The 22,838-nt window shown below is 39.9% G+C and overlaps 1 pseudogene; it reads left to right on the top strand.

The window, feature by feature from the left end:
• Positions 1 to 305: 305 nt before the first annotated feature.
• LOC118660163 lies at positions 306 to 18,611 on the top strand (annotated as a pseudogene).
• The last annotated feature ends 4,227 nt before the right edge of the window (positions 18,612 to 22,838 follow it).

The raw sequence follows: 22,838 nt of genomic DNA, 5'->3' as shown, positions 1-22,838 counted from the left end.
CTCTCCCTTCCTCTCTGAAATTAATAAAAAATATATTTAAAATTTGAACATTTTAAATATAAATAAGTCTTAAAAACATTTCCTTACAGTTTAGATTGATCAAATGTTCTTAAACATTAAGGTAATAGTTAAGAAAAATTAGTTGACTCCCAAAACATTGATTTAAATGAGTAGACCTTCTTAGTTAGAAGTTACCTCTGAGATAATTAATTCTTTTATTTTCAGACTAGAAATCAGGATTTTAAATTCAATGGTTATTATATTTTTCTTTTTAAACGTATTGCTGCCACAATTTGGTAAAAGCCATGAGTATGATAATTATGGTAAGTGTGGTTGTTTTGGCTGTTAAAAATGTATATATGACATTCTATATTTTTGTATGGTTGTATCAATTCATATAATGAATTTTGCTTCTTTACTATCAAAGTATAAAATCTTATTCTTATCTCTGTCCTTAGGCTTTTTTTACAGTATGAAGCACTTTCTGAATGGTTTGTACCAAGTTACTGTGGGCTTTCTTCCCCTTTGGAACTATTTCTCTTTCCTTGCAGAAACTAGGTTAAAACTCTGCTTATCAGGAAAATTAGGCTCAGAGGAAGACAATGACCTCTTCAATACATCAAGTAAATTCACAAACTCAAAAGATCTGAAAAACGTCTTGGAAAATAGCTGGGACTAAAATAACAAAAATCATAGTTTGGAAAAAAATTCTTAGAACCGAAAAATGTTAATTAATGCACAAAGTGGTGCAAACACCATCACCTCCTCTGGTCTGGTGCTGCCTACACACAAGAACCAAGCCTTTCCTGTGTCACCCTGGATCCCTACCGTGCAAGCTTGCCCAGGAGTCAGGGGGCCTTGTGTTTATTGGTTTCAAGAATAATCTTGCCATGTTTCAGTAAAGCATCTTTTAGTGTCATTGATATCAGAGCAACCTTAAATGAAATGCTGCAGGTGCATTTCAGCCCTGGGGAGTTCTATCTATTCACAAACAAAAGCTGTACCCAGCAGGTTTTTAATTTGGCAGAAGCCTCATTGCTATTCATTTAGGATTTATGTGTTTCTTTGTACTTTTGGCACAGTTCAGTACAAGATTATTTTTTAAATGTCCTGATTTAAGAGCCTCCATTTCGACATGTTCATTACTGAACTCATTATTGTTCCTTTCCTTTGTCCCAGGATTACTGATCTCAGGGAATGGACCACATCTATCCAGTTGTCCATCCAGCAATCCAGAAGTCAGCCTGCACTGCTTTCTCTTGCTCATTTACACTTATCAGACACCTACTTACGGACTTGGGCAGTTGCCATGGGGGCAGGGACTTGGTCTATAAATTCAGAGGCTAGCCCAGTCCCTATGCTCAATAAATACTAGAGGAATAAGTGAATGACAAATATTTATCTAACCTATACCCTTCTCTCCACCTCTGCTATCTCAACCCTAGTTTTGGTGTTCACCATAGTCTTACCTGGCTATTGTAATAGCTTCTTTAATTTGGACCCTTTGACTGTATTTATTTCTCACTGCAGCTGCCCTTAAATCTAGCCTTATTGTGCGCTGGCTGGGTGGTTCAGTTTGTTGGAGCGTTGTCCCCTACACCAGAAAGGTTGCAGGCTCAATTCCCAGTCAGGGCATATACCTAGGTTGTGAGTTTAATCCCTTTGAAAAGGGCCAGGCTGGGGTCTGGTGAGCCCATTCACTGAATTTGAAATATCTGGGGTCCTTTCCCTTCTGAATCTTTTGACTCAGAAATGATGTACAGGAGGCAACTGATCAATGTTTCTCTCTCTCTCTCTCTCTCTCTCTCTCTCTCAAATCAATAAAATAATTATTATTATTATCTCCAGTGATAATTTAAAAATAAAAAATAAGTCTAGCCTCACTGTTCTTTACTCCTGACCTTGTATGTTATGCTTAAATAGTATTGACCTGGTTATATCTCCTGGTACACATAATTTGATTTTACCCATAATGCTTCTCTCTCTAGAAATGCCTGGTCATTTTTCTTTATTTGCAAACTCCTACTGATTCTTATTGCTCAGTCCATGTGACACATTTTTTTAATAATTCTTTTCTGCAGTTCCAGGTTGTATTAAATGCTCCCTTTCTTTTGTCCCATTGTTCCTTTTGCATTTTCCTAACTGAATACATGTTTCTTATTTTATTATGCAGTTTATCAGTCTAGCTTTCCTTCTATGCTCCTTTTTTGGGTAGGAATTCTTACTGAGACTTTGTAATAATTTCAATGGTACATGAAAGGCAGTCCATAAATATTTGTTAATTTTAAATGTGGATACTTGTATTTTCCTTTTCATTGAATGAACAAACAGGAATTTAATATTGCCACTAATTATAAATGTTTTGATCATGTCTGGGACAAATTATAAATAAATGGACACTAAAAAAGACAATTCTTTCAAAATAAATGAAGCTAGTGAAAATAGCTGTTAGATTTGTGCATCATAAAGGTATCAAATAAAAACCGAGTAGTCAAGTTGGCATAAAGCCTAGTGCAGACATTAAATAGGCAGCTGGTAGGGAATGGATATTGAAATTAATATTTATAATAGCCACATATTGAGGGTTATGTAGCAGGTAATATACTGTTAAGTACTTTTAATATGTTTTAATTCACAAAAGAATTTATAAAAATGATTACAATGCCCATCGTATGATTGAGGAAACACATGCAGAACAGTAAATAAAGAAAATAAGGAAGAAGTGAATGAAACATTAATCAAAAGGTAAATATTTTCAAATCAACAATGATCATCAAGACCATCATTGTCTCCCTAGTCAGTTTAGCTCAGTGGATAGAGCATTGGCCCACGGACTGAAGAATCCCGGGTTTGGTTCCAGTCAAGGTCACATACCTCAGTTGCAGGCTTGATCCCTGGCCTTGACCAGGGCCAGAGTGGGAGGCAACCAACTGATGTGTCTCTTTCACATCGATGTCTCTCTCTCTCTGTGTCTCTCCCCCTCCCACTTTCTCTAAAAAGCAATGGAAAAATATCCTCGGGTGAGGATTAACAAAAAAACAAATGAATAAAAAAGACCATCATTGTCTAATGCCACAAATCAGTTTAAATTTTGACCAGCCCAGGAGCCTGTAACTCTCCAATACAATTCACTCAACTGCTGTCTGTCCCTGCCTGTCTTCCACCCACCTTTTGAGTTTTCCACAGAAACTGAGGTCTGGAATTCAACTGCTGTTCTGCATTGAAATTTAGTGTGCGTCCCTAGAAGTACACTCATGGGCCAACTGCCCGTTACCCTTTCCACAACTGCGACTGTCATGCCCTATCGTGTGATGAGACTTGTGCCCCAATTCTGATTAATATTGCAGGACCTGCTGGGCCTGGAGCTGTGTGCCCTGGGCTCCAACAGTTGGCTACAGCCACACAACTGCCCGGCGTTTGCCAATGCTTGCTTCCAGGTGAGCTGAACTCTGTCTCCTATCGAAAGGCTCTGGCTGGGGTTCTATTTCCACCCCAGAGTCTCCTTTCCCTCACTTTACATGATGTGGCAAAGTATGTCCTCCTTTAGGAGGAGACATTTGTGACCAGACTTGGACATCAAGGTGAAGGGGCCCTGCACCAATTACAGGCACATGATGTCAGGTGGAGGAAACAGCCAGAGCCAAGACCTACAGGTAAGGAAAGCTTAGCTTGATCCAGAACCAGGAAACAAAACACAACAGGCAGGAAAGAGCGGTTGGGGGCGGAGTTGCAGAGATGGTCAGGAGTAGATCAGAGGGCCTGGCTGGTGATGGAGATGATGTGATCTGATTTATGCTGAAAAGCATCTCTGACTACTATGTGCAGGGTGGTTTATGAGGATGTAAAGATGAAAGCAAGAGACCAGTTGAGCCCCTACTGTAGGGGCTGAAACAAAATATGATGATGATCGGGTTAGGATGATAGAGTTAGAAATGGAGCAGAGATGATGGGCTTGGGGTATTTTTTAGAAGGTAGACTTGTCAGAATTTGAGAATTTGTGTATGGAGGAGGAAGGAAAGAGGAATAAAATATGGTTCCTCGACTTCTCTTTTGAGTGACTGAGGTTGTAGATGGTGGTGCTACTTGCTGAGAAGGAAAACGGGGAAGCAGGAGTTATGTTTTAGACATGTTAAGTTTGAGAGATATATTAATATCCCAATATTCATGTAGGCTCCTGTCAACATGAATCTGGAGCAGAAGTGAGAGGTCAGGTATAGAGTCATTAGAAACAAGTACTGTTAAGTCTGAGATAGGAGATGATGGTTTAGGAAAGGATTACAGAGAAAAATGGGGCCTAGGAAGATCCCTGGCAGGCCATCATTTAGAGTTTGCTAGAGAAATGGTCAGGAAAGGGTCCTAAAGAAGACACCAGTTGAAATGGTTGGAAGAGAAACTTGACATGAATTGTTTCAGTGGCAATATGGAGCCAAGTGGGCCAAAGAGAAACTAGGAGATGAGAAAATGTAGGCTGTGAGGACAGACAGGTTTTTAGAAAGAAGTTTTGCTGAGAAGTAGAAAGAGAATTAGCTTAGGAGACTGGAGGTCATGGGAGGCTATTTGTGGTGTTTTATTAGGGTTGAGATACAAGAATGTTCTCAGAGGCTGATTTGGGGGAAACATTTGATATGACTGAGGAGATGGGATGCAGGCACTGCTGCAGTTTTTCCACTTAGCAGAAGAGAGGGAAACAATAAGGACTGGATGCAAGTAGTTTAGCAGATTTAGTGACTGAAGCATAATCATTGTGCTGATTTCTTCAATGAAGTCCAAGGAAACCACAGTTATGTGTGTGTCTGAGTGTGTGCGCATTAAGGGGGTGGCAGGTTTGAGGAGTGATAAGAAGGGGTGAAACAGCCTTCTGCTAGATAAGAAAACAAACCTGGAGATATGTGCTAGGATTATGACCTAGGCCAGTGATGGCGAACCTTTTGAGCTCGGCGTGTCAGCATTTTGAAAAACCCTAACTTAACTCTGGTGCCGTGTCACATATAGAAATTTTTTGATATTTGCAACCATAGTAAAACAAAGACTTATATTTTTGATATTTATTTTATATATTTAAATGCCATTTAACAAAGAAAAATCAACCAAAAAAATGAGTTCGCGTGTCACCTCTGACACGTGTGTCATAGGTTCACCATCACTGAGCTAGGCCATGTTAAAGGTTTTCGGCATCCCAAATGTGTATTTGATACATGCAAACGAGTATTTGTTATGTACGTGTAAGTTATGAAGTCTACATAATAAAGGAAAGCCGTATGCTCCTACCGCCCACTTAAGATCTAGACTTTAGAACTTGACCATAATCATCAGGACCCAGTGTGCCCCTCCCTGATCCTATCACTCTGCCTCGTCCCCAGAAGTAACCTAGTCTCTGAAATGGGTGTTGTAACCTCAGTGTGAACTAGTGGTCCCATGCATCTTCATCCCTTCCTGCATGATGGTTTCATGACTGACGACTGGCAATATATTGTTAAATGAACTCGGATCAGTTGGCAATCCTAATGGAAGCTGAGTAGTATTTAATATAGAATTTTGAGTAGCTCATATTTAATTCCTTTAAAATTAAACCATGGAAAGGATGTCTTCTGAGACCTTAGATACAAAAAGAAAATAGGTTTGAATATAACTTCCCTTTGCTCATGCCTGAGTCACGTCCAATATTGCAGAGCAGGTGTGATTCAGTCTGTAAACTCTGGTGACAGGAAATATCAGGCTTATTTATTATTTTAATTTACATAAAATCTGCTCTAAGCTCCTATACTGTCAGGCAGGTGAGAAATTCAGTATCAGTCCTTGAGGCTGCATGAGAATCAAAGATGTGGATATGGGACTGACTAAAGGAAGACTGTTACACCTCCAGTTTATCACAGTTAATTATTCTCATACTTTTAATCCCACGTGTTCTCTGCTGTCCTGCCACACGGAGATTGCAGACCCAGCCTTGATAAAAGCAGAGGACAGCTAGCACCTCTGTGAGCTGCCGCTTCCCTGGGACTGTCCCAGAGCTCTGCTCCCGGTCCTGCCCACGGAGCTCCTTTCTTTTCCTTCTCTACTGAAATCTTTCCACCTCCCCCTATTGATTTCAAAGGTGCTGTTTTTTCCTTCCTCTCTCTCTAGAGTACTTATCATAATAATATCAAGGAGTTTAGGCTTTTACAAAAACTAACAAAATTCTCTGATTTCAAGTGGCTTCTGTTTTCCCTCCTGCCACAATTTTTTTGAGTCAAAGGAGCTAAAAATCAGAGTGGGAGAAGAGGGGAGGAGGGAAAACACATTTGAACAAATTACTGTCCCCATGAATAATCCTGGGCCATTTCTACATAATGCATGGGCATGTCTTAAAAATAAAAGAATTAGAAAAAAAGAAAGACTGTGGCCTCCATGGCATTGGATTTTGGTCTTGTGTGGGTCTCTACTGAGAAAATGTGGATGCCCCATCTAGTTCACCTCCTCCCTTTCATGGGTAAGAGGACGGGATTCCAGAGGCAACATGGTGTAGCCAACTGCAAGGGCTTTGCAATTAGCAGAACTGAGTTGCAGCATTATTCACAGTAGCCAAGATATGGACAACATGCGCGCCTGTCAATGGGTAAAGAAGATGTGGCAGACACATGTGTACACATAAAATGGAATATTATTCAGCCACCAGAAAAAAGGAAATTCTGCCATTTGCAACAACATGCATGAAACTTGAGGACATTATGCTAAGCAAGGTAAGTCAGACAAAGATGACAAATATTACAATGACACTTATATGTGGAATCTGAAAAGGCCAAACTCATAAAAACAGAGTAAAATGGTGGTTACTAGGGGCTGGGGTTGAGAATAGGAGAGGTGCTGTTTAAAGATACAAGGTTGCAACTTGCAGACAAGTCGTGGAGATCTAATGCACAGTATAGTGACTATAGACAACAATATTGTGTTATAATCATCAAACTTGCTAAGAGACATAAAAATGGTAATTATGTGACATGATAGAGGTGACCAGTTGTCTCTGTACAAGCTCCTACCTGGAATCGAACACACAACCTAGGTATGTGCCCTGACTAGGAATTGAACTCACAGCCTATTTGCATATGGGATGATGCTCCAACCAATTGAGCAACCAGGCCAGGGAACAATGAGGCTAGATTTAAAGGCAGCTGCAGTGAGAAATGAATATAGTCAAAGGGTCCAAATTAGAAGCTATTACAATAGCCGGGTAAGACTATGGTGAACACCAAAACTAGGGTTGCGATAGCAGAGGTGGAGAGAAGGGTATAGGTTAGATAAATATTTGTCATTCACTTATTCCTCTAGTATTTATTGAGCATAGGGACTGAGCTAGCCTCTGAATTTATAGACCAAGTCCCTGCCCCCATGGCAACTGCCCAAGTCCGTAAGTAGGTGTCTGATAAGTGTAAGTGAGCAAGAGAAAGCAGTGCAGGCTGGCTTCTGGATTGCTGGATGGACAACTGGATAGATGTGGTCCATTCCCTGAGATCAGTAATCCTGGGAAAAAGGAGAGGGACAATAATGAGTTCAGTAATGAACATGTCGAAATGGAGGCTCTTAAATCATGACATTTAAAAAATAATCTTGTACTGAACTGTGCCAAAAGTACAAAGAAACACATAAATCCTAAATGAATAGCAATGAGGCTTCTGCCAAATTAAAAACCTGCTGGGTACAGCTCTTGTTTGTGAATAGATAGAACTCCCCAGGGCTGAAATGCACCTGCAGCATTTCATTTAAGGTTGCACTGATATCAATGACACTAAAAGATGCTTTACTGAAACATGGCAAGATTATTCTTGAAACCAATAAACACAAGGCCCCCTGACTCCTGGGCAAGCTTGCACGGTAGGGATCCAGGGTGACACAGGAAAGGCTTGGTTCTTGTGTGTAGGCAGCACCAGACCAGAGGAGGTGATGGTGTTTGCACCACTTTGTGCATTAATTAACATTTTTCGGTTCTAAGAATTTTTTTCCAAACTATGATTTTTGTTATTTTAGCCCCAGCTATTTTCAAAGATGTTGTTCAGATCTTTTGAGTTTGTGAATTTACTTGATGTATTGAAGAGGTCATTGTCTTCCTCTGAGCCTAATTTTCCTGATAAGCAGAGTTTTAACCTAGTTTCTGCAAGGAAAGAGAAATAGTTCCAAAGGGGAAGAAAGCCCACAGTAAATTGGTACAAACCATTCAGAAAGTGTTTCATACTGTAAAAAAAGCCTAAGGACTGAGATAAGAATAAGATTTCATATTTTGATGGTAAAGAAGCAAAATTCATTATATGAATTGGTACAAACATACAAAAACATGGAATGTCAACAGTATTCCTCACATACATTTTTACAGCCAAATCAACAATACTTTATATACTTACCATGCTAATGGCTTTTACCAAATTGTGGCAGCGATAAGTTTAAAAAGACAAAAATAATAACCACTGAATTTAAAGACCTGGTTTCTAGTCTGAAAGTAAAAAAGTTAATTATCTCAGAGCTAGCTTCTAACTAAGAGGGCCTACTCTTCTAAATCAATGTTTTGGGAGTCAACTTATCTTTCTTAAGTATTACCTTAATGTTTAAGAACATCTGATCCATCTAAAATGTAAAGGAATGTTTTAAAGCTTAATTACACTTCAAATGATCTATTTTTTAATCATGTAAAATAATATGTTCATAAATGTTTCCGATGTTAAATGCCAGATCGTATCGAAGTCATCCTTTTTGCATCTCATGGGCACGATCATATTTTAGCCATTCATTTATTAACTTGTTGATTTAAATATTTATGGAGCATGTGCTGCATATCCAGCACTTAAAGGCCCCCAAGAAAACAGAACCAGAATGCAGTTTCTGACTTCTTCCTTCACATTCTGATTGGAGGGCAAACTAGTTTAAGCCTCTTCTTATATTAACTCAGATCAGCCCTGCAATAACCGTAAGAGATTAGTACTGTTGTCATCTCATTTTACAGGTAAAGAATATGAAGTACAGAGAGGTTAAGTAAATTATCTAAGATCACACAGCTAGTAAGTAGTGTTTTCAGAAATAAGAAAGAACAGAGAAATTTTATAATATAAAACGTTAGTGTGTTTTTGTACATAATTTCAAAGAAATGCAAAAGAAGAGAGTGAAGTAAGATAGTTCAATGAGGTGACTTGTCAGGGATTTGTCTCCAAGAACATTTCCAAGGACAAAGGGAACGTGGGTCAGATGGTGAGGAGGAAGTGGGCCCGGGAACAGAAAGCACCTGCCGGGTACAGCCAGGAGCCCGGCTTTCCTAAGAGCCGGGAGAGAGGTATCCATTGTCCTGTTCCCTCTCCTGTCTACACTTAGATATGTCTAACATTCTTCTATCAGAAGAATCACTGAGAACCCAGCAGACATTTTGCTGTTATAAAACGCTAGCTACCTTGTTAACAAATCAGTTTTATTTCATATGATCGAGGTTTTTCGCATGATAGTCATTGTTTGACTTTCAAGCTATTATTCCATGAACAGTTTCCATTGTAAACTTCTCAATGCCAGAAAACAAACAAACAAAACAAACAAACAAACCCCAAACACACCCTGTTAACTTCAGATTCAACCCCAGTTACTCCCTTTTCTATTTACCAGGAAATCACAACCACACTGCCACCCAGTGGCTCTTAGTGGCAGCCTCCGTGACTGACAGAAAACGTAATTCAAGCATCTCCAGCCCACAATCCTTTACAATTTCTGTTTTTACCGAAATCTGTTTTTGCATTGATTGCTTAGGATGCACAACTCATTTTAACATAGAAATGATAGTACGAGTGGTTGTTAGGTTTCCAACTTGTTCATAAAATCATTTATCTCATAATGTGTTTCGAACGAACACTTTCCAGTTATGGCGGCCCTTCTGTAGTCACAGTTTCATGGAGCCTTCTTGCATTGCACCTGTGTTCCTTCTGCTTCACTGCTTTGATAGTGCAGGAGAAAATGCCTCGTGTCCAGCCTTCCACTCCAGCCTGTTGGCTCCCCCTGTCCTCTGGCCTTGGGAAGAAAAGTAACATCACAGAAAATCAGTCTTTCTGTGAGCCCACTTCTGGTTCCTGCTGCTGTGGCTCAGCCACCAGGCGGGCCCAGCCTCCGTCCCTGCTCCCGTTCAGCCGGGGTCAGCCTGCTGTGACGATCTTCTTCCACTCTTGCCGGGCCTCTCTGACTTCCCTCTCCAGCCTTGCCTTGCCCGTGGCTCACTTGAACCCTTGCTGATGATTTCCTATCAGTGACTCTCACCCTGCCCTTGTGGCTCCTCTTGACAGGAGAGAGAGTTTTCTTCTCTATGGCTTCCTCCTTTCCAAGTATTTTGAGTGCATGACAAATCATACCTTGGTTGCCTTTTTCCCATCAGAGGGAAAAAGGAACACAGTAACTTAAGGAATTTCTCATTCTTCTGGTTTCCCATGAAAGCCTGCTCCCCCTGAGTTGTGATCTACAAATACTTATCCGACTATTAGCTAAGGAGAACCTGGTACCTTATAGACTGGACTTTTGTTCAACTTCTATGTAAAGGTGTCAAACATGTTATGAAAGTATATTCTAATTATTTAGTTACTTGTGTTATTACTACGGTAAAGACTTTTATAAACTACATTGCATTGCCAGTGCCTGGGATAGTATATAATACATAGTAAGTTTTCAAAATATACTTTTATGAATGTTTAGTGAGTTCTTCCTGATTCTTCTTGGAACGATGCTCATGGACTGGCTACCAATTCATCTAAAGCTGGACAGTCAATTTCAAGATTTTTAGAAGGGATTATACTCTGCCACTGCCTTCCTTTTCCCACTCCCTTGTCATCTGGTTAGAGGAAATGACAATCCTTAGAAACAATGAGAACAGTAAGGCAGAGAGCTGGTGGCAGTTGTGAAGTGAAACCAAGTCATTCTCATTTGTCCATATGCACTGAATTCCTAAAACACCCCAGCCCAGGAGTCAGAAGGCTTGGATGTGCAGTCTGCTCTGGTACCTGCTGGCTGTGCAACCAGGGCAATGAACTAACTCCCTGATGCCATTTTCACATTTGTTAAATGGGGATGGTAATAATACAGATGTACAACAATCCCTCATCTGCAATTCCAAAATCCTAAAAGCTGTGACAACCAAATGCTTTTTCATAATTCATTTGTCCTGAAAATCTGGCCTATATGGAATGAACTAACATGAGGCTCCTTAAAACTTTTCTTTATCCCATTAAGATTATGAGGTGCTTTCTCAGCACATTTTGGGTGTTTTGGTTAATTTGTGGTAAAGGCATAAGCTTATCTTTCTAAAAATCTAAAAATTTAGAATTCCAAAATCTGGCCTCTATATACACATCTTAATACAGCATACCCTTGGGACCAAACATTTCCTAAAAGGGACTTTGAATCTTTTCATATCTGATGGGGTCATTGTGAGGCATATTAACCCTTAGAGTGCCAGGGAGCACGATCGCACTCCTCCTGTCTTTTGCCAAAAGTGCCGGGAGGGCTATCAAAGCTTCGAAATGGCGTCCAGTTCTAAGTCTGCTTTTATTAGTGATGATGATATTGCCAAATATGTCAATGTAGTAAAGGTTTCCTTAAGTTTTTGAATATGTAACTTCATTTACTTGTGATTCATAATTTTTTTTCCTAAACTGCTGTAAAATCAGCAAAAATGCCTTGGCAATTTTAGCATAGTTCCTAGGATATTGGTTGGCACTCAAAGGGTTAATATCATGAATGAAAGCTCACAGTGCCTGGATATATTAAGCCCTCAGTGAATATTTTATTATTATTTTAAAAATTTACCCCTAAATACAAGATATTTTCTCAGTCCTTCTGGAGGGACACAAACAACCTACAGCACATGCATAGCAATGTGTTCAAGTTTTTTATTCCCTTTCTCTTCTCTTGATTTTATTCTGATATTTTCTTCTCCTTCTCTGCTCTTCTCTAATATCCCTTTCTTCTCAACTCTGCCAATGTGATGAAAGATCTGGATCTTCCCAGGCAATCACTCCTTAGCACACATACACACATTCACATACTCTTTCAGAGGAGCCACAAAGTCCCCCAGTCTATCAAGGGATTCTCCTTTGGGGAGCTCATCTTTATGGAATGAATATCAAATGTGTAAGAAAAATCTCACTCACATGGTCAATTACTATTTTAAAATAATCCAAATTTTTTTTTTCAAATCTATTTCAGACTAAAATTTATGACAGTTCTAATAGATACAACTTTTAAATGTTTAGAGAAAATTGAAATACAATCAAAATAAATAAAAGGCGTAAAGAGATAAGCTCCTTTCCTGAATGGCAGGTCTTTAGGAACGTGATCAGTTCTATTTTTCTACCACTTTATTCTTGTCAACCACTTACAATCATGTAATGCATAGCTTATAAAGTGACTTAACAGATTATCTCAATAAATCCTCACAAATCTCTTGAGAGTTAGGAAAGACAGGAATAATCTTCATTTTACAGTTGAAAAAAAATGTATTTTCAGAGAAGGCAGATGAATTCTATCTGAGGTTGCGTAATTGGATCTCCAAAGGTGTAATCCAGTGATTATAGTACCATATTTTACTGGGTCTTACGACCATTATTCCCATGTATACCTTCTCCATTCCATGTTTTCATTGACACCCTATACCATATCTGCATTGGACTTCTTTTCATATACAGGGGTGAGCAAAAGAAGGTTTACAGTTGTTTACATGGAAAAATATAATATGAAAATAAATAATAATATAAGAATAACTGTGCTTTATGTACTCACTTTTTTAGAAAGATTCTGAACACTGCTCTGTGGGCATGTAGTACCATGAGAATGGCTGTAGCAACACCCAGGGCGGTGGGCTGGACCACAGGCCCTGGCCTCTAGCCTTGGCTGGGCATACAGCTTCTCCAAGTCCCTCTGCCCTCATTTTTCATAAAATGTGTCCCTAATAAAACTTAAATGATTTCTAAATAAACTTCTAGCCCTGATATACTGATTCTGGCCATGTAGATAAAACCCTATTATCATAGCTGGGTGAGTAAAATTGATGTTCACAGTAGAAAAGGCTCAACTATAATATTTTCAATTCAAATCATCCAATAGCAATTCAAATTTGAAATTGATCCAAGTTTAATTAAATAGAATTTCATTTTAACATCACTTTTGAAAGTGAATACAATGAAAAAATGGGGAGGAGTTTGTTTCAGTTTGCATACTTTATCAGTTTTCCCTTTTAAATATAGCTTCTCCTCCCTGTAGCTACAGGATTTGGTGAGGAAGGTGAGATGCACAGAATGGGTGGTTCTCTGTCGGGGCTCCCGGGTTCAGCTTCAGTCTTCTCCCCTCCCAGCATTTCTTGGCCTGTGCTCATATCCCTAAGGTACAAGTCACTAGTACCTAGCATTGGGTTCACCAGACAGACTCTCCCTTCCCAATTCCAGGGAAAGATATCAGCTATGTTTTAGTCTATTTTTTAAAAATCTGAGTCTGCTAAATACAAGATATTAGTGTGATAATGAAAGGCCTCACATTCAGATGTATATATACAATGCAGTAGAAAAATTAGTGGCTATGCTAATACATACACATTTGCAATCAGTCTTCAGCTCATGACTTTTGGAATATAAAACAGATCCTTAAGCCTCTGAAATATGCAATCTATAATTGGAGGGCTTGGAAATTTACAGGTGTTCAATTATCTGCACAGAGCATATTTACTGTAATTTTGAATTCAATAAAAATAGATCGTTTGTTGCTCGAAAAAAAAATTAGCACTGAAATGGAATTGAAAAACTATAACATTCAAGGAATTGTGTTCTTTAGCTCATAACCAGAACTATATATATGCACAATGTATTAAAATTTGTTATAATAGTGCCTTGCATTTTAAACAAAGAGAATTTAAATATTTTTTATTAGCCACCATGTATCTTTAGAAGATGGGGATAATTAATCTTGGAGAGGAAATGATTCCTCTAGTCAATGATGAAATAAGATACATAAAGTATTTCTATTAATACAAATTCTGCCCATGAAATGTTCTCAAAGACAATATAGATTTTATTAAGATTACATTCCCATTACAGATATTGCAATATTTATAAAGATATGGAGGTAATTATGGTGATGGTGTTTTATATTCTTTGAAACAATTGAAATACACTGAAATGGATTCTGTGACTCAAATGGATCGGCAAGCCAGAAAATAATTAGAAAAAAATATTTTCTAATGTAGGAATAGAAAAACTATGGGTACACTATTCTCTAATTTGGCTAAATGTCTGAAGCCCATTTAGGGTTTCAATTTAGGACAAGAGGTTATACTCAGAAAAAAAAGTATTATTTTAATTGAATAACACAACTACCTGCAATTTTGTAAATTGGAGAAAGGTTTTTTCCTTCATATGATATTATTAAGTGATTGCTTTCCGAGCCAGAAGGAGAAGACTGGGGAAACTGAAGTATGCAATTAAAAAGGGGTTACATATGGAGCTTTTACTAGTATTTCCCATGGCATAGGGCTTAGAGCAGCGCTTCTCAAGCTGTGGGTCGCGACCCCTTCGGGGGTCGAACGACCTTTTCACAGGGGTTGCCTAAGACCATCGGAAAACACATATTTTCGATGGTCTTAGGAACGGAGACACCGCTCCTCTATCGTCTCCAGGCGGGTCCGCCCACATGCAGATACGCCCACATACAAGTACCTGGCATGATGACATCATCTTGCCAACCCCATCACATACACCCCGTACAAATACAGGTGTATGTGACAGGGTTGGCGCCATAATGTACTCACGGGGACCAGTCACACATGTGTAGAAAGCAGCTGCTGTGTAGAAAGCAGCAGTATTGGAGGTAAAACGACACTTCATGAATTATAATCACTGGGTAAATGAAAAATCATGTGCTGTAAAATCATCAACTACTGCAAAAAAAATATCTGTATAATGGGAATTTAATCTGATGCTGATCGGTTTTTTTATATTCAGCTGTGGTTGATGTGAATACTGCCCCCTTGTGACAGTAACAGGTATGTAAAAAAAACAACAGAGAATGGTAAATCATAGGAAACTTTAATGAACTGTATTGACTGAACTATGCCATGTATCATCTTTTGTATTATTAAAGCTATTGTTATATATTATTTTCATTAGCAAACCATCCCATGACAATAGATCGTGTAGAGAAGAACGTTAAGAAAAGAAAATATAGTGAGGATTTTTTACAGTATGGTTTTACCTCAATAATTACAGCAGGAATTGGGAAACCGCAATGTGTTATTTGTTGTGAGGTTCTATCTGCCGAATCTACGAAGCCAAACAAACTAAAACATCATTTTGATAGCAAGCATTCAAGCTTTGCCGGCAAGGATACCAACTATTTTAGAAGCAAAGCTGATGGGCTCAAGAAAGCCAGACTTGACACTGGTGGCAAGTACCACAAACAAAACGTAGCAGCCGTTGAAGCTTCATATTTGGTGGCACTCAGAATCGCCAGAGCTATGAAACCTCACAACTTTGCTGAGGATTTAATGTTGCCAGTGGCCAAAGACATTGTTCAATTTATGATTGGAGACGAATTTGTTATGAAATTGAGTGCAATTTTCTTACCTAACGACACTGTCCGCAGAAGAATAGATGACATGTCTGCTGATATTCTTGATCAGGTAATCCAGGAAATTAAATCTGCTCCACTTCCAATATTTAGTATCCAGCTTGATGAATCTACAGATGTTGCAAACTGTTCACAGTTACTGGTTTACGTGAGGTATATTAATGATGGCGACTTTAAAGATGAGTTTCTTTTTTGCAAACCTCTTGAAACAACAACTACTACACGTGATGTATTTGACACAGTTGGTTCATTTCTGAAAGAGCATAAGATCTCTTGGGGAAAGGTTTGTTGTGTTTGCACAGATGGTGCTCCAGCTATGCTAGGATGTTGATCTGGATTTCAATGTTTGGTACTGAATGACTCACCAAAAGTTATGGGAACTCACTGTATGATTCATCGGCAAATGTTAGCAACGAAGACACTGCCACAAGAGTTACAAGAAATAATGAAAAGCGTCATAAGTTGTGTCAATTTTGTAAAGGCGGGCACTTTAAACAGTCAACTGTTTTCGCAACTATGCAACGAGTTTGATGCGCCAAACAATGCTCTGCTATTTCACGCTGAAGCGAGATGGTTGTCGCGAGAAAAAATTTTAAAACATATTTTTGAGCTTCGTGATGAACTCAAAACGTTTTTGAATCAGAAAGCAAGACCGCAGTTTGAAGCACTTTTCGGTGATAAAAGTGAACTGCAAAAAATAACTTACTTGGTTGCCATCTTTGCCATTTTGAATGAGTTAAATTTATCACTGCAAGGACCAAATGCAACATGCCTCGATTTGTCTGAAAAGATCCGATCATTCCAAGTGAAACTTCAGCTTTGGCCAAAAAAATTGGATGAAAATAAAATTTACATGTTGCCTACCTTATCTGCTTTCTTTGAGGAACATGACATTGAACCAGACAAAAGGATTACGATGATAATTTCTGTGAAAGAACACTTGCACATGCTTGCAGACGAAATTTCATGGTACTTTCCAAATCTACCTGACCCCCCATTTGCACTTGCCAGAAGCCCATTCACAGTCAACGTTGAAGATGTTCCTGAGACAGCACAAGAGGAGTTCATTGAACTTACTAACAACGATGCAGCGAGAACTGATTTCCCTACAATGCCAGTTACAAAATTCTGGATCAAGTGTTTGCAGTCATATCCTGTTCTGTCTGAGATTGTGTTGCGCCTTCTTCTTCCATTTCCAACAACATATCTTTGTGAAACAGGGCTTTCCAGCTTGTTGGTTATCAAGTCTAAATACAGAAGTAGACTTGTTGTGGAAGATGATCTTCGTTGTGCTCTTGCAAAAACTGCCCCGAGAATTTCTGATCTGATGAGAAAGAAGCAATCTCAACCTTCGCACTGATGTTGGGTTTTTACGCATACTGTCGCAAAATGTAGCAAAGTAGTTTACTGTTGTTATATTAAGACTGTTACCCATGCTACACCATGCTTCAAGACAAAATTTCATTTATTTGTAGTTAGAAATAAATATTTCACAATATATAATTACATATTGTTCTTGTGATTAATCACTATGCTTTAATTATGTTCAATTTGTAACAATGAAAATACATCCTGCATATCAGATACTTACATTACAATTCATAACAGTAGCAAAATTACAGTTATGAAGTAGCAACGAAAATAATTTTACGGTTAGGGGTCACAACATGAGGAACTGTATTAAAGGGTCGCGGCATTAGGAAGGTTGAGAACCACTGGCTTAGAGGAAGACAATCAAGGACATCAATTAAGAAATGCAATGGCAGTGAGAATGGTCTGAATTCTGACTCCCCTCTCAGCACAATACTTGGTACCCCAAACCCACAAGTCTCCTTCCTCTCTTTGGCAGGATGCAGGAAGCTCATACTTAGTGGTGACTTTTAGGCTTCTCGCTTGGTGGCTGTGTGAGCTATGGCTTGGCCACGGCAGAGAATTGCGCCTGTATCTCTTAGTCTGATATGTCTAGTCTGTAGCTTCTGATGTCAATTCTTTTTTAAAGAACTAATATTGACTTTGTGGCTCCAATATTAAAAGCAACAACAGCAGGAATAAATTCAACAACAATAGCTACCATTTCTTGAGCATTTATGGGCATTAGAGCTAACACCAGCATCATCTTATCTGATTACCACAACAGTTATACAAAGTGGGGAATATTATTACCTCCATTTTACCGGAAAGGAAAGCAACACTTTCTGAAAATCATACAACAAGCTAGAGCTGAGTTGCAAATGTAGAGGTTCGAACCTAACACCTAAGGATAATCAGAAGCACAGAAAATACAGGGGGAAATGGAATAAAATAATTCAAAAAAGTTAGGAGACAGGAAGAGTGAGACAGAAAATAAGTCAGAGCAATAGCTGGATCATCCATACCCCTAATCACATTAAAAAAATAGAACCTCGACAGCCGACCCTGCGGAAGACGGCGGCGGCACCTGCGAGCGGAGGCCGGGGCAGGAATGGTGGCGCGGACTGCCCTGTGAGAGCAAAGCGGCCGCGGGGTCCGCCATGCGCCGGCGGCGCTGACATGGGCACCAGCGGCTCCAAAGCTCGGGGGCTGTGGCCCTTCGCCTCGGCGGCGGGGGGCGGCGGCCCGGAGGCGGCGGCCGCGGAGCAGGCTTTGGTGCATCCTCGAGGCTGAGTCGTGCCCCCCTTCGTATTCACGCGCCGAGGCTCCATGTTCTATGACGAGGATGGAGATCTCGCTCACGAATTCTATGAGGAGACAATCGTCACCAAGAACGGGCAGAAGCGGGCCAAGCTGAGGCGGGTGCATAAGAACCTGATTCCTCAGGGCACCGTGAAGCTGGACACCCCCTGCATCCACGTGGATTTCCCTGTGATCCTCTATGAGGTGTGAGCCTGGGGGTTTTCAGGCCTACGCACCTCCTGCCTCAGCAAGAAACCCTCAGGCTCAAGGTGTGGCTTCCACTGAGGAACCAGGCTGAAGCCACTGTCCTGATTAAACTCCATGGGCCTGGACGCTGCAGCTGTGAGCCGGGCAGTCCTGCATTGTTGGTTGGGTGCTGGTTTGTCTTCGGATGAGAGGTGGCTGGTAAGGGCTGACAGCGGAGTTACCAGCCCGCCTTCCCCGGCAGTGCCGATAAGGAGCCTGGCAGGGCATATGCTGACCGGGGCTGCCTGGTTCCTGTGCCCTGGCCTGGCCTGCTTGCTTCCAAGCTTGCCTGGGGCCCAACCCTACTGGGGCTACAGCACTTTACAAGTAAGGTCTTTCTTCCAGCCCCTGGGCTGTGGGAGCTGTACACAAGTGGGGACTCCCCTTCCCTCACTTCCTCTACCCCTTCGTTGGAGCATTTCAGCCATTTGCTACCTCGATTCCTCCTCTGTTGGACAGAGGCTGGGGCAACACAAGCCTGATTCTTCATACCTACCTGCCCTGTGTTCCCACCCCCGGACGGAGGGACTGTTTGCTGGCTGTTAACAGGAGGAGGGACTGGTGTGGAGGCTTCTCCCTCTGCCCAGAGCTGGGATGACCCCTCCCCACGCAACTAGTTGCCCCTGGAGTCGTCCTTCCCCTCCCCGCAGTTGAGAAGGCATAGGACGGGATCAGGAAGGGCTCTGGATGCTGGTGCTCCTACCCCCCTACTCCATGTGATCTCCCTTGCCTTTTGCACCAGCCCCCCCACACACATTGGGAACACACCACCCTGTGGTGCCAATAGCTCCGAGCCCACCACCCCTTCCCCTATATGTGCCCCTCCCTCAGGATCAATCAGGGGAAAGTATTGGAGCCCTGGGTAGGGACAGAGAGAACAACCATAAAAGGCGTAAAATGTGAAAGTTTGTAAATAGTCTAGTCCATGACATTGTTGGGGCAGAGTCTGATTTCTAGATAGAAATGACTTTTTTTTTTAATTCCTTACTGTCCAAGCTCTGTGCTTCCAGAGTATGGGAAGTGGTGTGGGGAGGGTGGCCCCCAATCTAGGAAGGCTGTTGTGTTATTGGTTCAGTTTCAATAAAATTATTTGTAGACCCTGAAAAAAAAAATAGAACCTCAGTAGTGAGTGCATAGTTATAACTTTAAGCAATAGTTTAAATATTTTACAAAAAGGAAACACCAAGCCCAGACGGCTTAACAGCTGGCACTACCCAATATTCAATGAACAAAGATCCAATGAAAAAGAAAGAATATTCCCTAGCTCTTTTTATGAGGTGAGTATGAATCTTCATACTACAGTAGATAATGATCTCCCTCTGCCGTGCACTTCCCCTGTATACTTTTTCCTATACCTCTGGAGCTGGAAGCCTGCAAACTATATTTCATAGTCTACTTGTCTTATGGCTTCCCATTAAGTTCTACTAATGTGAGGCATTGAAAAGAGATTGAAAAATGAAAAGAATAGAAAAGTGACTTGTTTTCCATTCCTGCCAGCTCAGCCAGTAGTGGCTGCTTCAGGTGGGCAGTGGCAGCCACCTATAAAAATGAGTTAACTGCTTGGTCACCTCCTTTAAACTGCAACCGCTCCAGAACCATTGCAATCATAGGTATTGGATAATGCCATTTTTACATATGCTTCTTTAGCCTTCCTTTACCCTCATTGGGTAATTAATTTTTCTTTTGTGCTTTTCCAATTCTTCCAATAACTTCGTAGTGAATTAAATTCCCTAAATTAAGTTTCCTCTTCTAGAAAAATCTTGAATGGTCCAATTTTTTTTTGTGCTGGATAGTGATTTATTCAGTTCTTACATAATCCAAAGATAGTTTGAGGAAGAATTAAATATCTTTGCATGAGTGCAACAGTCCTAAACAAAATATTATCAGATCAAACTAGCAATGTATTAAGCATGTGATATGTGATTGCCAAGTTGTGTATAGTATGAGATTTCAAGGTTGTTTAAATATTGGTAAATCACAGTGGTTTTGTAATACAGCTTGATATCTGGTATTGAGATCCCACCAACTTTGTTCTTCTTTCTCGGGATTGCTGCAGCTATTCCGGTCTTTTTTTATTCCAGATGAATTTTTGGAAAGTTTGTTCTAGGTCTGTGAAATATGCCGTTGGTATTTTAATGGGGAGTGCATTGAATCTATAGATTGCTTTGGGTAGTATGGACATCTTGATGATGTTGATTCTACCAGTCCATGAACACGGTATGTTCTTCCATCTGTTTATGTCTTCCTCTATCTCCTTTTTCAGTGTCCTGTAGTTTTCTGTGTATAGATCTTTTACCTCCTTAGTCAAGTTTATTCTTAGGTATCTTAATTTTTTTTGGTGCGATGGTAAATGGGATTGTTTTTTTAGTCTCTCTTTCTGTAAGTTCATTATTGGTGTATAGAAATGCCATAGATTTCTTGGCGTTAATTTTGTATCCTGCTACATTGCCGAATTCATTTATTAAGTCTAATAATCTCAAAACAGCCTGGTACTGGCACAAGAACAGACATATAGATCAATGGAATAGAATAGAGAACCCAGAAATCGACCCAAACCACTATGCTCAATTAATATTCAACAAAGGAGGCATGAACATACAATGGAGTCAAGACAGCCTCTTCAATAAATGGTGTTGGGAAAATTGGACAGATACATGCAAAAAAATGAAACTAGACCACCAACTTACGCCATACACAAAAATAAACTCAAAATGGATAAAGGACTTAAATGTAAGACAGGAAACCATAAAATACTAGAGGAATCCATAAACAGCAAAATCTCAGACATATGCCGAAGTAATTTCTTCACTGATACTGCTCCTAGACCTAGGGCAATGGAAACTAAAGAGAAAATAAACAAATGGGACTACATCAAAATAAAAAGCTTTTGCACATCAAAGGAAACCATCAACAAAACAACAAGAAGGCCCGCTGCATGGGAGAACATATTTGCCAATGTTATCACTGATAAGGGTTTAATCTCCAACATTTACAGGGAACTCATACAACTTAACAAAAATAAGATAAACAATCCAATCAAAAAATGGGCAACGGACCTAAATAGATACTTTTCGAAAGAAGACAGAAGAAAGGCCAAAAGACATATGAAAACATGTTCAAAGTCACTAATCATCCGAGAGATGCAAATCAAAATGACAATGCAGTACCATCTCACACCTGTCAGAATGGCTATAATCAACAAATTCACAAACGACAAGTGCTGGTGAGGATGTGGAGAAAAAGGAACCCTCATGCACTGCTGGTGGGAATGCAGACTGGTGCAGCCACTGTGGAGAACAGTATGGAGTTTTCTCAAAAAATTAAAAATGGAACTCCCATTTGACCCAGTGATCCCACTTCTAGGAATATATATCCCACGAAACTAAAAACACCAATTAGAAAAGATATATGCACCCCTATGTTCACAGCAGCACAATTCACCATAGCTAAGATTTGGAAACAGCCTAAGTGCCCATCAATAGATGAGTGGATTAGAAAACTGTGGTACATCTACACAATGGAATACTATGAGGCGGTAAAAAAGGAGTTCTTACCATTTGCAACAGCATGGATGGAACTGGAGAGCATTATGCTAAGTGAAATAAGCCAGTCAGAGAAAGATAAATATAACATGATCTCACTCATTTGTGGAATATAATGAACAACATAAACTGATGAACCAAAACAGATCCAGAGACAGAGAAGCATCAATCAGACCGTCAAACCTCAGAGGGAAGGTAGGGGAGGGTGGGGGTAAGAGGGATAGATCAACCAAAGGACTTATATGCAAGCATAGGCCTAACCAATGGACACAGACAACAGGGGGGGTGAGGGCAGGAGTGGGGGATAGGGGAGTAATGTGGGGATAAGGACACATATGTAATAACTTAATCAATAAAAAAATAAATAAATATTGGTAAATCAACACACTATATGCCAATATTTGAAAGAAGAAAAACATATGATCTTTGTAGATTCAGGAAAAACATTTAACAGAATTTACTATCCATTCATGATTAAATGTCTTATCTAAGTAGGAATAGAAGGCAATACCCATAACCCAATAAAGGAACTCTATAAAGACCTTGTAACTTTAATTTTTCTTAATGTTGAAATGTTATAAACATTCTCTATCACACACTCATAGCCCCAGCCAGTTTTGCTCAGTGGATAGAGCATCAGCCTGCAGACTGAAGGGTTCAGGGTTCAATTTCAGTCAAGGGCACATGCCCAGGTATCAGGCTCCATCCTCAGTAGGAAGGCGTGCAAGAAGCAGCCAATTGATTATTTTCTCTTATCATTTATGTTTCTATCTTTTTCTCCCTCTTCCTTCCTCTCTGAAA

This window comes from Myotis myotis, unplaced genomic scaffold (assembly GCF_014108235.1).
Source record: "Myotis myotis isolate mMyoMyo1 unplaced genomic scaffold, mMyoMyo1.p scaffold_m19_p_7, whole genome shotgun sequence".
In the NCBI taxonomy this organism is placed as follows: Eukaryota; Metazoa; Chordata; class Mammalia; order Chiroptera; family Vespertilionidae; genus Myotis; species Myotis myotis.
The sequence above is the reverse complement of the archived record's forward strand: the minus strand, read 5'-3'. Positions and strand labels throughout refer to the sequence as shown.